General features: G+C 46.7%; 1 protein-coding gene and 1 long non-coding RNA gene across 12 annotated transcripts in view; one reads left to right on the forward strand and one right to left on the reverse strand.

The window, feature by feature from the left end:
* The window catches only part of LOC112669714 (uncharacterized), a 46,475-nt gene that overhangs the window by 5,779 nt on the left and 26,695 nt on the right, over positions 1–14,001 (reverse strand). For 3 of the 11 annotated variants that reach the window (XR_007413542.1, XR_007413543.1, XR_007413534.1), the window contains exons 4-5: positions 13,155–13,204; positions 6,410–6,783 (exon numbers count right to left, since the gene is read on the reverse strand). This is a non-coding gene — a long non-coding RNA (uncharacterized LOC112669714). Of the gene's footprint in view, position 1; positions 2,310–4,707; positions 6,784–10,894; positions 11,032–13,154; positions 13,205–14,001 lie in introns of those variants that run through there. The other 8 variants (XR_007413539.1, XR_007413540.1, XR_007413533.1 and 5 more) reach the window with 5 other exon arrangements.
* The window catches only part of FHL2 (four and a half LIM domains 2), a 67,551-nt gene continuing 66,313 nt past the window's right edge, over positions 12,764–14,001 (forward strand). The window contains exon 1 of the mRNA XM_049115388.1: positions 12,764–12,859. The gene's annotated coding sequence lies outside the window, so the exon portion shown is untranslated. The remainder of the gene's footprint in view (positions 12,860–14,001) is intronic.

Raw genomic sequence — 14,001 nt, forward strand, 5'->3', positions numbered from 1 at the left:
GTTCCGGGATCGAGTCCCACATCGGGCTCCTGTATGGAGCCTGCTTCTACACCCTCTTCCTGTGTCTCTGCCTCTCTCTCTGCATGTCTCTCATGAATAAATAAACAAAATCTTAAAAAAAAAAAAAAGATTGAGTTTTTAAAATACGGGCATCTGGAAGCTTGAACATGGATCATTAAGGGAAAACTGGATGCTGGGCAACATGATTGTAACCAGTTTTTTGGCTGATGTCGAGGAAGATGGCCACACCCTCCCGTATTAGCTTGCTACTTCTGTGAAAACAGAGTTTTGAGCTGGAAATGAATGATGTGTACACTTGGATGGCACATGCCTTTTGTCATTGTCGTCATTGTTGACATGGCCGTGTTCAGAAGAGGATGGGAAGTTTTCCACAAACTGATGGAGAGGGACCCCGGCAACCATCCTATTTTTCAGTATGGGAGCCCCAGAAGTTTCTGGTGTACCATCCCTTGTCACCCACCATACTAACCACTCAGAGGCAGGACCTAAGATTTTGGATTATTGATGTAAGGTAAAGCAGCAGCACAAGAATGTGAGGGAAAGATTGGACAGAGAATCCAGGTAGTACAGTTTATGTTCTAGTTCAGCCACTGAATCTCTAAGAGGATTTATTTTATTAAAATAATTTTCCTTTTTTTCTGGTCAAAAATCATATGTGCTCTATGAAAAATCATAATGCAGGAAACTATAAAGCATAAAATTAAAAACTACCCAATTTTCCATCCGTTACAGAAAACCCACTGGATTTAATGTTCACATTGTACTGGACCCATCTCTGGACAGCTGTCTCCACTGGACATGTGTAAACACACAGCACATAATGCGCTATCTCATATCAGAATCATGCTTTTCATGCTATTTTATAATATGCTTTCTTTTACTTAACATATGTTGTAGATATTTTGGTCAGTCAATATACATAGCTCTATTTCATCTTAAGAACTGAATTGTGTTCAAGGTATTATATTGTTAATGTGTAGTAACTCATTTTGGTAAAACTCTAGATGAGCTTTTAGGTTGTTCCATTTTTTATACTGTGGGTAAGCCTATGATGAAAATCCTTGCATCTAAATCTTTTCAAAATTATCAAACATCTCCTTAGAACACAGTTCTAGAAAAGGAGTATCTACATCAAATGGCATGCTTGTGTTAAATGTTAACATTGTTAAACTGCTTTCCAAAACTCTGACCTGATTTATACTCCCACACACAATGTGGAGAGGTTGTCATTTCATTGTGGTGCCATAGATGTTGAGTAATGCCAACATTTTTTTAAAAAGATTTTATTTTTAAGAAAAATATGCCCAACATAGGGCTCGAACTCACAACCCTGACATTAAGAGTTGCATGCTCTACTGACTGAGCCAGTCAGGCACCCAGAGTAATGCCAACTTTGGATTTTTCCCATTCTGATAGAAAAATGTGCCGTCTCAATTGTAGTTGTATTTGCATTTCTTTTATGACGAGTGAGGTCAGGCACATTTTAATAATGCCATCGGCTCTTCCTTTGTTGTTGCGTGGTCAGTTACCAACCTTATGAAGTTGATCTGCTCTCTATTGGATTGTTAACCTTTATTATACTAATCTATACAAAATCTATTTTAAGGATATTAATACTTTATCATATCAATTGTAAATATTTCCTCATTTTGTGCTTACCTTTCAACCTCTGGATATGGTATTTTCGGCCACTCAATGTTTTATTTTACAGTCTCAATTTCTCATGTTTTCCCTTATCTCAATAGTATGAAGAATCCACTGGATGAGTTTTAGCACCTGACAATTAATTGGACATCCAGCTTCCAAATTCAGAAATTCTGCTTTACTCGGTACCTCACCACCCATTCTATTCTTTGCTTCTTGAACCAATCTCTGCTCCGGTTCGTAAATTCTCTTCATAGTGCTAAGCAGATCAAAATAAACCTATTCCTCTTGCCATAGTTCTAGAAGCTCGCCATCAGCACTTGGCCAGGCTGGTGCCAGAGCCTGGGGTCACAGGTGCCAAGAGTGACTCCGACATGGTCACAGAAAATAAACACCAGTTATCACAGCGACAGCTGTTGAGTTGTGCTGCCAAGACTTCTTCCTCACTTGGGTCCACATGTCTTGAACTGTGCAAATGTGCTGAGCACAAGCTAATATCCGTGACGACAGTCTGAAAGGTTAGCCCTCCTGAGACTAAAGCTGCTAGCTTCAAGCTGTCTGTTTCTTCGTTAACAGTTTCAGCTACATGAGATAATAGTTTCCAAACAGTACCAGACTCAACTTTTAATTGTACTCCACCGAAACTAAAGAGTGAATAAAGATAAAACGAGGTGGTCAAAAGTCAATCAGAGGAGGTCAGGAACAAACCACTAGACATGGATTTCATCTGGAACTGTCTCCTTAATGTGGCAAAAAACAGAGGTTTTATAAACTAAGGAGAAGCCACTGTGTGAAATGAATACTGAGGGTGGTCATAACGTAGCTCCTTGCACTTACTTACAAGGCAATCTGAACAGAATGCCTTCAAGGAATGAATGAATGAATGACCAAAGGAACAAAACTCTCAAAGTACATTACTGTTAGATGGAGTAAGGCTTTTTTTTTTTTTTTTTTAAATATTTTATTTATTTATTCATGAGCAACACAGAGAGAGAGGCAGAGACACAGGCAGAGGGAGAAGCAGGCTCCATGCAGGGAGCCCGATGTGGGATTCGACCCCGGGTCTCCAGGATCATGCCCCGGGCTGCAGGCGGCGCCAAACCGCTGCGCCACCGGGGCTGCCCTGGAGTAAGGCTTTAATAATGTACCTATGGCAGGTCAAGATAAAGGAACACAAGGAATTCTGCTCTCGAGTTGTTTCTAAAGCAGGGATTTTTTTTTTCATGATAGTCACAGAGAGAGAGAGAGAGAGAGAGAGAGAGAGAGAGAGGCAGAGACATAGGGAGAAGCAGGCTCCATGCACCAGGAGCCCGACGTGGGATTCGATCCCGGGTCTCCAGGATCGCGCCCTGGGCCAAAGGCAGGCGCTAAACCGCTGTGCCACCCAGGGATCCCGCGGGGATTGTTTTAAATGCCTTTGAGAGTAGTTATCAGGTGGAGAAGTCAGATGTGGAAGCAAAAATTCACCAGAACCACCTGAGTAGCCTTTTTCAATTAAACATACTCTTGCTCCATCCAGATTGTATCTGGACATTAGCTTGTGCTCAGCACATTGTGGTCCCACCTCCCGGTTCCTCCCTAATTTGAGATAACGTTTAGCTAATCCTGCCTGCAACATACTAGTCGCTGATTAGGGCTAAGGGAGGAACTGGCCTTCTGGAAGCCTCTCTCTCCTGCTCTTGGAGGGCGGGGAGCTCACTTAAACAAGAAAAGATAAATTAGGTCAGCTCAGAGGACTGGGATACATTTTTAGTTAATTTATCCAGACATTTGTATATAATGAGACTTCAGTTAGCATAAAATCTGTGTCCTCCTAAAAACAGTTTAAAAGGTCTAACTAGGAAAACAGAATCTACATTAAGTAATTTCAGCAGAGGGAATGTAATGCAGAGGGCGCCAGGAGCAGCAGCGACTGAAGGACGAGGAGGAGGAGGCCTCCGTGGGCCTCAGTGGGAGGCAGCACTCAGGGGCTGGGGACCCCAGGGGACCCCAGGGGACCCAGGGGACCCGGGGACACGGAGCAAGAGACGCAGCTGCTGCCTGAGACCTGCCATAGGCAAAGGGGAGACGTGCCCGCCCTCCCTTCCCGCAGCCGGCTCCCCCAGCCCCAGCCCAGCCCTGGAAGCCCCTCCGCAGAGCCTGGAAAGGCCCCTGCAGAGCGAGCGAGAGCATCGTGGCCCTGGTGCTGCAGAGCAGGGCGGGGGGCGCAGGGTGAGGAGCGGGCCTGGGGCATCCAGCCTCCCCACTCTGCCCGGCTGTGGCCCTGGGGCCCCTGCAAGCTCCCGGAGCGTGGCCAGTGCTCCTCCCGGGCGCTGCCACTGGGCCCGCTAGGTTTCAACCCTCCGTGTCTGTGGGACTGAAAAACTCGTCTCCTCTCCCCTTACGGAGTGCTTACCTAGGCCAGGTCTCAGAGATAATTCCCCTCACGGTAGATCTGTCAACAAACTGGTTTAGGTCCCCTGACTGGTCTTGGAGATTTTAAAGTTGAGAAATATTCAGGAAACACTAGCTCTTCTGACATTTGTCCTAACTGAGCTACAAAGGCCTGACCTCCTCCGATTCTTTTTTTTTTTAAAGCTAGCATTTTTTTTTTTTTTAATTTACGATAATCACACACACACACACACACAGAGGCAGAGACATAAGCAGAGGGAGAAGCAGAGGGAGAAGCAGGCTCCATGCACCGGGATGCCCGACGTGGGATTCGATCCCGGGTCTCCAGAATCGCGCCCTGAGCCAAAGGCAGGTGCTAAAGCGCTGCGCCACCCAGGGATCCCCTCCTCCGATTCTTAAATTATATTGAGACATGCTTATTCTAAAGCCTATGAGATCAGAGCGCCTGAGTGGCTCAGTTAAGCACCTGCCTCTTGGTTTCAGCTCAGGTCACAATCTCAGGACCCTAAGATAAGGCTCCACAGCGGGTTCCATGCTCAGCAGGGAGTCTGCTTGAGATTCTCCCTCCCCCTCTCCTTCTTAAATAAACAAATAAACAAATAAACAAACAAACAAATAAATAAATAAATAAATAAAGTATGAGATGACTTAATGAAGAAAGCAAATATTTACTTTGTGCCAGCCAAGTGTCCAACCAAGTGTCCACCCAAGTATCCATCCACCAGTGAGTGGGTAAACAAAAAGTCCTCTGCGCATACAATGAAATATTATTCAGCCTTAAGAAGGAGAAGGACAAAGATGAACCTTGAAGACATTATGCTACACAAAATAAGCCAGTGTGTTTGTCCCCAGCTCTTTGTTTCCTAAAACCCTTGGAATTTCTAAGGGCAAAAGGAGCATCTTTTGTTATAATTGGTTTTCATCCTCAGTTCCTGAAATAGCTCCTCTGAAGCATCTTCTGTTATTCATAACCACCCCTTTCAACCACACCTGAATTCAAGTTGAAGAGGTGGCTTTTGGAAAGTCCCTAAGGCTGATGGAGGGGAACTGGTTGCCAGGGGAACCCACCATGGGTTTAGCCCCAATCCCCAACCTCTAAGGAGGAGAGGAGTCTGGACCTAAGTCCCTATGGTCAGTGATTTAATCAGTTGTGTTTACATAACAAAGCCTCCAGAAAAGTCCCAAAAGGTTGCAGTTCGGAGAGCTTCTGGGTTGAGGTACACATGGAGGTACTTGGAGGGTGATGCCCCTGGAGCAGGAGCACATGAAGATCTGTGCCCCTTGCCATATACTCTGCCCTATGCATCTCTCCCATCTGGCTGTTCCTGAGTTGAATCCTTTATAAGAAAAGTGTGAACATAAAGTGTTTTCTTGAGTTCTGTGAGCTATTCTAGCAAATTGTAGGGCCCAAGGAGAAGTGCATAGGAATCTGATTTATAGCCTATTGGTTGGAAGTCAGAAGGAAGGCCCAGCCTAGTGATTGGCATCTTACATAAGGACAGTCTGGTGGGAATGAGCCCTTAACCTATGGGATCTGGCATTAACTCCAGGTGTACAGTGTCAGAACTGAATTGGATTGCGGGGCAGTTGTCACAATTGTTGGTGTCCCAGAGAATTGGAGAACTGGTTGGTGTGAAGAAAACCCCACACATTTGGTGTCAAAGTGAAGTGTTGTGAAGATATAAAGGAGAAAAAAACCCTTTCTTCCTTCTAGGCTGTCACAAGAGAACAAATCCTATAGTATTCTGTTTGCATAAGGTCCCAAGTGTCTTCAAATTCAGAGACGGAAAGAACAGTAGTGGCCAGGGTCGGCAGACGGGAGCACGGGGTGGGAGTGGGGTCACTACTCTGCAGGCACAGAGTTTCAGTTTGGAAAGGCCAAAAGTTCCAGAGGTAAATGGTGGTGATGCTTGCACAACATTGTGAGAATTGTCCACATTTAAAATGGTTAAAATGGTAAATAAATTTCATGTTATGTATATTTTACTACATTAAAAATTAAGATAAAAAATACATATTTACCATGTGGTTTTCCCTGCGGAACTTTACCCATAAGTCAGAGCATTGGGTACATTTCAAAATAACCTTTGGAAGTCCAATATGAGTCAATATGAGTCAAAGCATCATGAGGGTCATCACGCTATGAGTGACTCATAAAACAGTCTTGCTTTACAATTGGTTGGACACTTGGGTCTTTGGAAATAGGTGACATTACCTTGGATCCTAAGGAAATCAGGCCCAAGTCAGTGGATCTAGGCTGGGAGAGCTGGGCGCAGATAGGGTGACGGGCTGCATTAATACACTAATAGCACCTGAGTCACCTGGGAAAGGAACGAGGAAGGCCTCTCACCTGATGGTGTGGGAAACAAGAGAAATGATTCTCTTCCTCACTTCCTTCGTGCTGTTTAGTTTCCATTTTTACGAGTGAGCGCCCCTGAAGCGTAGCCTTGCTCAGTGGTGGGAGGTGTCCATCCTCGGAAGGGCAGGTTGGCTGACGGTCTGTTGTGTCTCCCCTCTGCCTCTTCCGCCCACTCATCAGGCGTTAGGATGTCAGTTCCTGGAGGAAAGCACCGGCACTCAAGAAAACAGAACATTTCCAGCAACTTGTGTACTGCCTGTGACCTGGCCAGCCTCCAGCTCTTGGAAGCCCCTGTCTTTGGGGACAAGCTGGATCTGCCTCCAGACTCTCAGACTCCCATAGCTTCGAGGTCCCCACCTCTGCCTCTGTAGGAAGAAGAATAAACAGAGCAGAATAACTGTATAATAATAACATTGAACATTAACCCCAAGCTTTCCCAAAGAGTAGTTTACCACAAAAATTATGTCTGTTCCACATGTCCACCGAGAGAAAGGGACAGATAGCATGGCATTTGCAATCAGTAGATGTGGGTTTCAAGGCCATGTGTTACCTGCCTTGTTTCTATCACATGCCAGCTGTCATCTCCCCGCCCCAGACAGGGTCTCACACATCATAAGGGCTCAATAAATGGCAGGTGTGTTGTTATTAAAGCATGTGTGTATCTCAGTCTAGAAAGGCAGGTTACAGGAAATATTGCTTGAACTCCCCTAAAAACAGCTTCATTAGGATGCTGGGTACCCACTGTCACCAGCATGGAAGAAAGTTCCTCCCCTGGCATTACAGGGTTGTCTTCTGACCCTCGTGACACCAGAATCTAGAGGGCATGTGACCATCCCATCATCCAAGGCAATCTCTCGGCCACATTGGTGGCAGCAGCACAGAGGTTCCCTACCCCTCAGAGAACCGACACCCCTCCTTTTCATTCACGGCTCCGTTGGGTGTTGGGTGAGGGCTAAGGGTGGAATATGGAAGCAATTCTCTGACTTTAAAGGCTTCCAAAGACCTTTGCCCTTAGTCAGAGCCTGGGCAGGACAGAGATGCTACCCCAACCCAGGTAATTGGAGGAGAGTCTTAACAAGAGAATTATTTACAAAAGTATGAGCAGCACTTAGAGAACCAATGAGGGACGTACAGAACCCTGGAGCTGGCAACTTTAGGAAGTCATTATGCCCTTCATCTTTAGGTCAAGGAGAAGGAACTGCTACTAGAGCCCAGAGAGGGGGCCCTAACTGGTGCCATGGCCTTGCCCAGAGGGAGACCACTAACCTGCAGCCTCCCTACAGAGAAGATCCAAGCACCAAGGACCTGGCTTCACTGTCCTGTCTTCTGATCTCTTGCTGATTCCTTCTATTGGCTAACCCCAAGCAAAAGCCATAGAACAAAGAAACCCTTTGATGCTTGTCCACATCAGCCACCTGGGCACGGAGCAAAGGGTGAGAGGACCAACAGAAGATGTCCCTTGGCATTACCCCTCTGGGGGTGGGACAAGGAGGGTAAGGTTTTTCCAATGGTTCCACCACATGGTACTTGTAAATGGTTCTAGAATTATAGGCTTGCTGACCAGATTATAGCCCATTATCTGCAGCAACAGATGGAACACATCTGGGAGTGGCTTCTTGTGTGGATGCAGGGGCTAGGGAGGTACCCAAATTCTCCTTCCATCTACTTCGAAGGAAGGCTCGACATGTCACTGGTTAAAGTTTTGTCCCTTCGATCGAAAATGTTGATTCCTATGGAGCACAAGTTACTTTAGGCAGAGTCACCAAGCTGTTACTAACAATGTGAACCATGGAATAAAGATTCCAAGAGCAGATCTGATAGGAATTTGAGGGAGAGAAAGAAACTGAAAGGCAGGGGCAATGCCAACCTGCTGGCATACTGTTATGCTGCATTTTTTGTGTATTTTTGTCATGTGTCTTGAAGCAGAGTGATGTGTTGGATCCAGGGGATCTTAGCTGAGGAAAACTCAGGCTGGTTCTAGGGCCCCCACGTGCTTTCTTCTTGCACATGTGCTAGCTAACAGGACCCTGAGACCCCGGTCATTACGGAGTTAGCTTCCTGACTGGATAACTTGGTTTCTTTCAACACCCAAACTCATTCAGTGTAAGTCAAGTTCAAAAAAGAAGACAGGCCTGGAGTCTATCACACCAACAAATGGTGATGCTATTTTACAGGTTGAAACTTTCCAGAGCTGTTTGCAGACATATTTACACTATGGGACATTTCTTCAGCCCTTCTTGCCTGTTTATGACTCAGGGAAGTGCAGAGGGAATGTTTATGTAGAGATTTCTGTGATAGCAAATGGAGTAGTTAGATCACAAAAGGTATTCATTTGAAAACAAGGACACGGAAGCAAGTATCAGGCTCGTCGTCTCAGCTTCTGTGGATAAACACTGCGGAGGCAGCACATGTCATAAAGCACCGTCTGGTGCACCCGGACACACGCTGCCTCTGCGTCTGAGGACTTCTCAGTACAGAAAAACAGGCTCCGCTTCCCCCTTGCTCTTCCCAGCCTACAAGAGTTGATTCTGTTCTATCTTCCTTCTGGAAACTGTTCTCTCCAGATTTCTGGCCTCAGCACTCAGAGCTGATCTACTCCTGATCTACTCTTCCTTCTCTGGCTCCCTGAGTAGCTCATCTTCCTCTGTCACAGAATCTACTAATCCAACAGGGGAAAAAATCTGTGTGGGGTGAAAGAGACTAGCTCCCTCAGGCTAGGGGCAGGTGCAGAGACTCCCTGTGCCTTCCCATCCCAGGGAGGGTGGTAGGTGCCAAGAGTAGCAGAATCAGCTTCACAGAGAGATTAAGCTTGTCCAATGCAAAGCAAGAAGCACTGGTGACAGTGATGACTGTGAGGCAGCAATAGTAAATGGCATCTACAGTGACAGGGAGGGCAAGATGCTCCAGATTCAAGGTCAGGGGCTTAGGCTCGCACAATGTTGTGAGTACAACACACAGACTGTCAGCTCCTCGATGTGAGGTTCTTCTATTTTGTTCAGAGCTGAGGCTCCAGGATCTAGCCATGGTGTTTGCAACATGAAAGAACCTCAGCGAATTTTTTTTAAATGAATAATACTGATGGATGAATGAGATTTCATGACCCCGTGGGCAAAAGCCTTGTGATGGGCCTGGGAGCTGAGATGCCGGCACTGGTGGGGTGCCCTCAACAAGGCTGGTGGCCAGGGACAAGCTCCTAGAGCTCACAGGTTATCTGGGGGTCTCCGTCTTCTTGCTATCCTGTGCCTACCAGTTTCTGGGTTCTGGGGTCAACTCAATGCCTATTTGCTGAATTGAATTGAAATGTCTGTTCCAGACCTACATGTCCCTTGGGAAACAGGTTCAAGAAAACTTGTCAGCCTTTTCTCTGTGATATTGTGGAAGAGAAGCCAGTGCCACATCCACATCCCATACGGCATGTCACATCTAGTCCTGACCACAGCCCGGATTGTGGGTCACAGCCACCAAAGCAGATGCTGTTCCCTCCCACACATGCCTGCTCCGGGGGTGACTGTCAGCAGGCATGGTGCGTCATGTCCCACCCACCCCAAGGCTGTGTGCCTGCAGCGTACCCCTCTGAAGCGGGGGTAGTGAGTCAGCGCGGAGGAGGGAGAACAGCACAGGGGATGCTTCCAACAGCTCTCACTGGAGTTCAAGGGAGAGCCCCTGGGCTGCTGAGCCCATACACCAGCCTTGACTCCCGTGCCTTGCCCCAGGCGCGGCTTTCTCCAAGAGGAAGCCCCTCCAGCCCTTCCTGCACTGGCCTCTTCCCCTGTGTAGGGAACCTGTGCCCCATACAGGGGCTGACCCGAGGTGAAGCTACCCTTCTCACCAGATGTCTGCAGGACACATGCCAGCTGAGATCTGGTTAGAGCTAACACAGATGAGGCTTTAGGGAGACCATCCAAGAAAAGCTTTTGGCACCTAAAGATCCAAAGAAGAGTCCAGAGCATTGCTCAGCCTCAGACTCCAGGCTCTGTCCCTGGGTGGTGTGTGATACAGAGCCTATTCCTGGAACAGCAACTCAACACAAAAGCTTTGAGATTACCCCACTGCGGGCTATCCACCAGGTCCTATTCATGGAGGGGACCCCCCTCTACTGTTTACACGTGGAAGAGAAGCCATTAGAGCATTAGGGTCTTTCTGTACCTGTAACCCTGGGAGTCCAGTGGGAGGGGAGCCCCTCTTCCAATTACACATCTCAGTGGTGGGTGCTTCCCTATCACACGGTCAGGGGTGGAGGTCATTGCCCAAGTCAAATATAATCAAAAAGGAAGGCATCTTCAGGACATACATATTCTTTAAATACACATAGAGCCTTTGTTATGTCCTGGCCAGAGTATAAATTAGGATATGTTAGGTTAGATAAAGGCGATCTGAGTGTATAGGCATTTTCTGTTGCCTCTAGTACATAAATTTTCTTAGTTTTGGACTCCTCTTTCTCTCTATGCATTTTTTTTTTCTCTCTTCCTGACTTACCTTTGCCTTGACAGGGGCATTCAGGGACTCTATTAGCATTCTACGTCATATTGCTGGTATTGGCATGAAAAAAAAAAGGCTGCTGACTCCAACATAGGTCTTTCTAAAGTGAAGAGACCCCAAGGAATTCTGTGATCCTAAAACAAATTTGGGACCATTAATGCAGAAATACAGAAAACTCTCTTCTGATTTTCAGAAACTTAAGTTTTATTTATTTATTATTTTTTTAAAGATTTTAAAAATTTATTTATTCATGAGAGACACACAGAGAGAGAGAAGTAGAGACACAGGCAGAGGGAGAAGTAGGGTCCCTGCAGGAGCCCGATGTGGGCTCTATCCCAGGAGCCTGGGATCATGACCTGAGCCAAAGACAGATGCTCAATCAGAGTCACCCAGGCGCCCCCAGAAACTTAAGTTTTAAGTGAAATCAATGTTTTTATTATAAAAGCAATAAAAGATCATTGTGTACATTTTAGAGATGTCATATAAGCCAAGGAAAAAACATCAGCCATAATCTCATCACCCTGCCATAAGCACATTCCCTCATTGGATGCCTATCCTTTCAGCATATGTGCAATAGTAACTTCTCACACATACACCAAGTTTCCCTTAAAGTGACCTGCATTTTCACTACCAACATGTCATCATATTGTTTCTATGTTATTAAATATTCTTCTATGACATTTCCAAAGGTTGCAGTGTTTCCTTCATGGCTATACTATTCCTCATTTTACCAGTCTCGGTTGTTAGTCATTTTGGTTGTTTCCAACTTTCCCCAATTATTAAAAAACCTGCAAGAAATGTCCCTGGAGCTGTATCTCTGCTGACATCCACGATCCTTTCCTTAGGATAAATTCCCAGATGTGGAATGTCTGTCATATGGCAGACAGCTGCTGCCAAACAGCTGACCTCAGTTGTCCTTCACCTGACCCCAGCCATGGCTGAAAAGCCTCCCAGAATTAAGAAATTTAGGGGTGAATCAGGAATTATTGCTACCCCAGATTAGTCCTCTCTGACCTCTTCTAGCATATGGTTTTTTTAAAAGCCCTGGGTGGCTCAGTGGTTGGGTGCCTTTGGCTCAGGGCATGATCCTGGGATCCCAGACTGAGTCCCACATTGGGCTCCCTGCAGGGAGCCTGCTTCTCCCTCTGCTTGTGTCTCTGCCTCTCTTTCTGTGTCTCTCATGAATAAATAAATAAAATCTTAAAAAATAAAAATAAAAAAGCTCCATAAGATTTCTGCATTAGCTCTATAAAGAAAATGATTTGTGGCCCAAGAATCCCCCCAATCATGCATGAGTGGGGGGTGGGAATGGGGAGAGAGGGCCTTTATAAGGAGACTGCATTCCCGGCCTCCCACGTGCCCAGCATGAAGCCGATCCCTTAGAATCTCCCCTAGAATCTTTTTCACCCAAACCAATACCCCTGAAGCCAGGGAAGAGGGTCCGTGTGCTCCTAGCAAGAGGCAGCGCTGACAACCCACAGCACACCCCAGGGCACTGTGTGGCCTGGATGACTTTCCTCCCCCTTCTGTACCACAGCGCCGGCCCTGATCTCGGGGTGGGGGGGTCTCCCAGCATCCGAGCCCCTGCAGCCCCCCAGGGACTCCACCACTTGTCTGACCAAGCGAGATCCCTCCCAGCGCTCGGCTTTCCCCTCTCACTCCTCCTTGGGTTGCTGGACTGTGTGCAAGGCCCAGGGTGTCCTTGAGGTGGGCAGGCCAAATGGGGAGCTGGCACCCCTTCCCATCTGGGGGCCGAGGCTCCTTTAATTTGGATACCTTAAAAGGCTCGCGGGAGCGAGGGGCTGGGTTCTTATCTCTGGGCTCTGGACAGCACCTTATTTATAGCCCTGCTGACACGAGGCGGCAGCTGGCCAGCAGCTGCACACACAGTTGCAGGAGCAGCCCACGAGCGTGGGCCCTGCCTCCCCACTGGCCCCTGGGCTCGCCGAGGGCAGACGACAGGTAAGCTTCCTCCTCCCCGGGGCCCCTTCCTTCCCTGTGCCCTGTGTCCTCCCAGGCTTCGCTGCCAGCTGTGCGGCCTCCTGCCCCGGGAGGGAGCTCTCTGGCACTGTGCACCTGCAGACCCCAAACCCAGCCCCAGTGGCCTGGCAGCGGGCCCCCGCCTGCAGCCAGCTCCTGCCCGGGGCTGCGGGGCTGTGGGGAAGGAACAGAACCTGGCCCTGGCCGCTGCTCCAAACCCACGGCAGGTGCCTCCGGGAGTAGAAAGAACACGGAGGGAACCCTCCGTTCATCTTACCCTCTCAGACGGGGAAACAGGAACTACACGGAGTTTTGAACACCAGGAAGCTTTTTGTAAAAGAAAAAAGAAAAAAAAAAAAGTATAAAATAAACATTGGGAGGGGGGAAACCACAGTGCCCTGGAGCTTTTTCTCCTTGACAGAATTTCCGGATGGCCTGGGGTGAGGAGGCAAATTACTGAGGAGTCTGATTAGGCTGGGAAAGTATGTTTATACAAGATGACTTGTTACGGCTGACGGTTCCAAAGTACAGATAGCTGTTGTGTGCTTAAAGGAAATGCATTCACATTTTACTAATTTACTAATTTCTAGAGCAGGATGTGAGCAAATGCACAGTATTGAGTAATGCTTGGGCCAATTGTGTAATAATGTTAACACTGATAAGATGGCATATTCTGATAATAGGTGTCATACATGTTAACATCCTCTAGTCATACTCCATGCAAGGCACCTTATCAGGTCTAATCTAATAAAAAGAGATATTACCAGGCCATTTTTTAAAAATAATTCTGAGGTCAAAAGATAGTATTAACACTTGCGTTATTGGCTGATGTTATTTTATCATGGACTTGCTCTATATAGGTTTGTTCTGGTTTTATTTTATTTATTTGTTTCTTGAGGAATGCTATTTGAATTTTGTTTTATTGCTAGGTTTATAACATGATGTGCTGTAATCAAACCTATTACATTTTGAGATCCATCCAATCTTAGGAGAGTTTTTGTCTTTAAAGCAGTAGCCAGCTACTCAACTCACACAATTACATTTTCGAGGCCTTTTCTGATATTAAGAAAATGCTTCAATGTATAACCTTCATGAAGAGTTGCATAGTTTCCCCTAAAATATTC

This window comes from Canis lupus, chromosome 10 (assembly GCF_003254725.2).
Source record: "Canis lupus dingo isolate Sandy chromosome 10, ASM325472v2, whole genome shotgun sequence".
Classification (NCBI taxonomy): domain Eukaryota; kingdom Metazoa; phylum Chordata; class Mammalia; order Carnivora; family Canidae; genus Canis; species Canis lupus.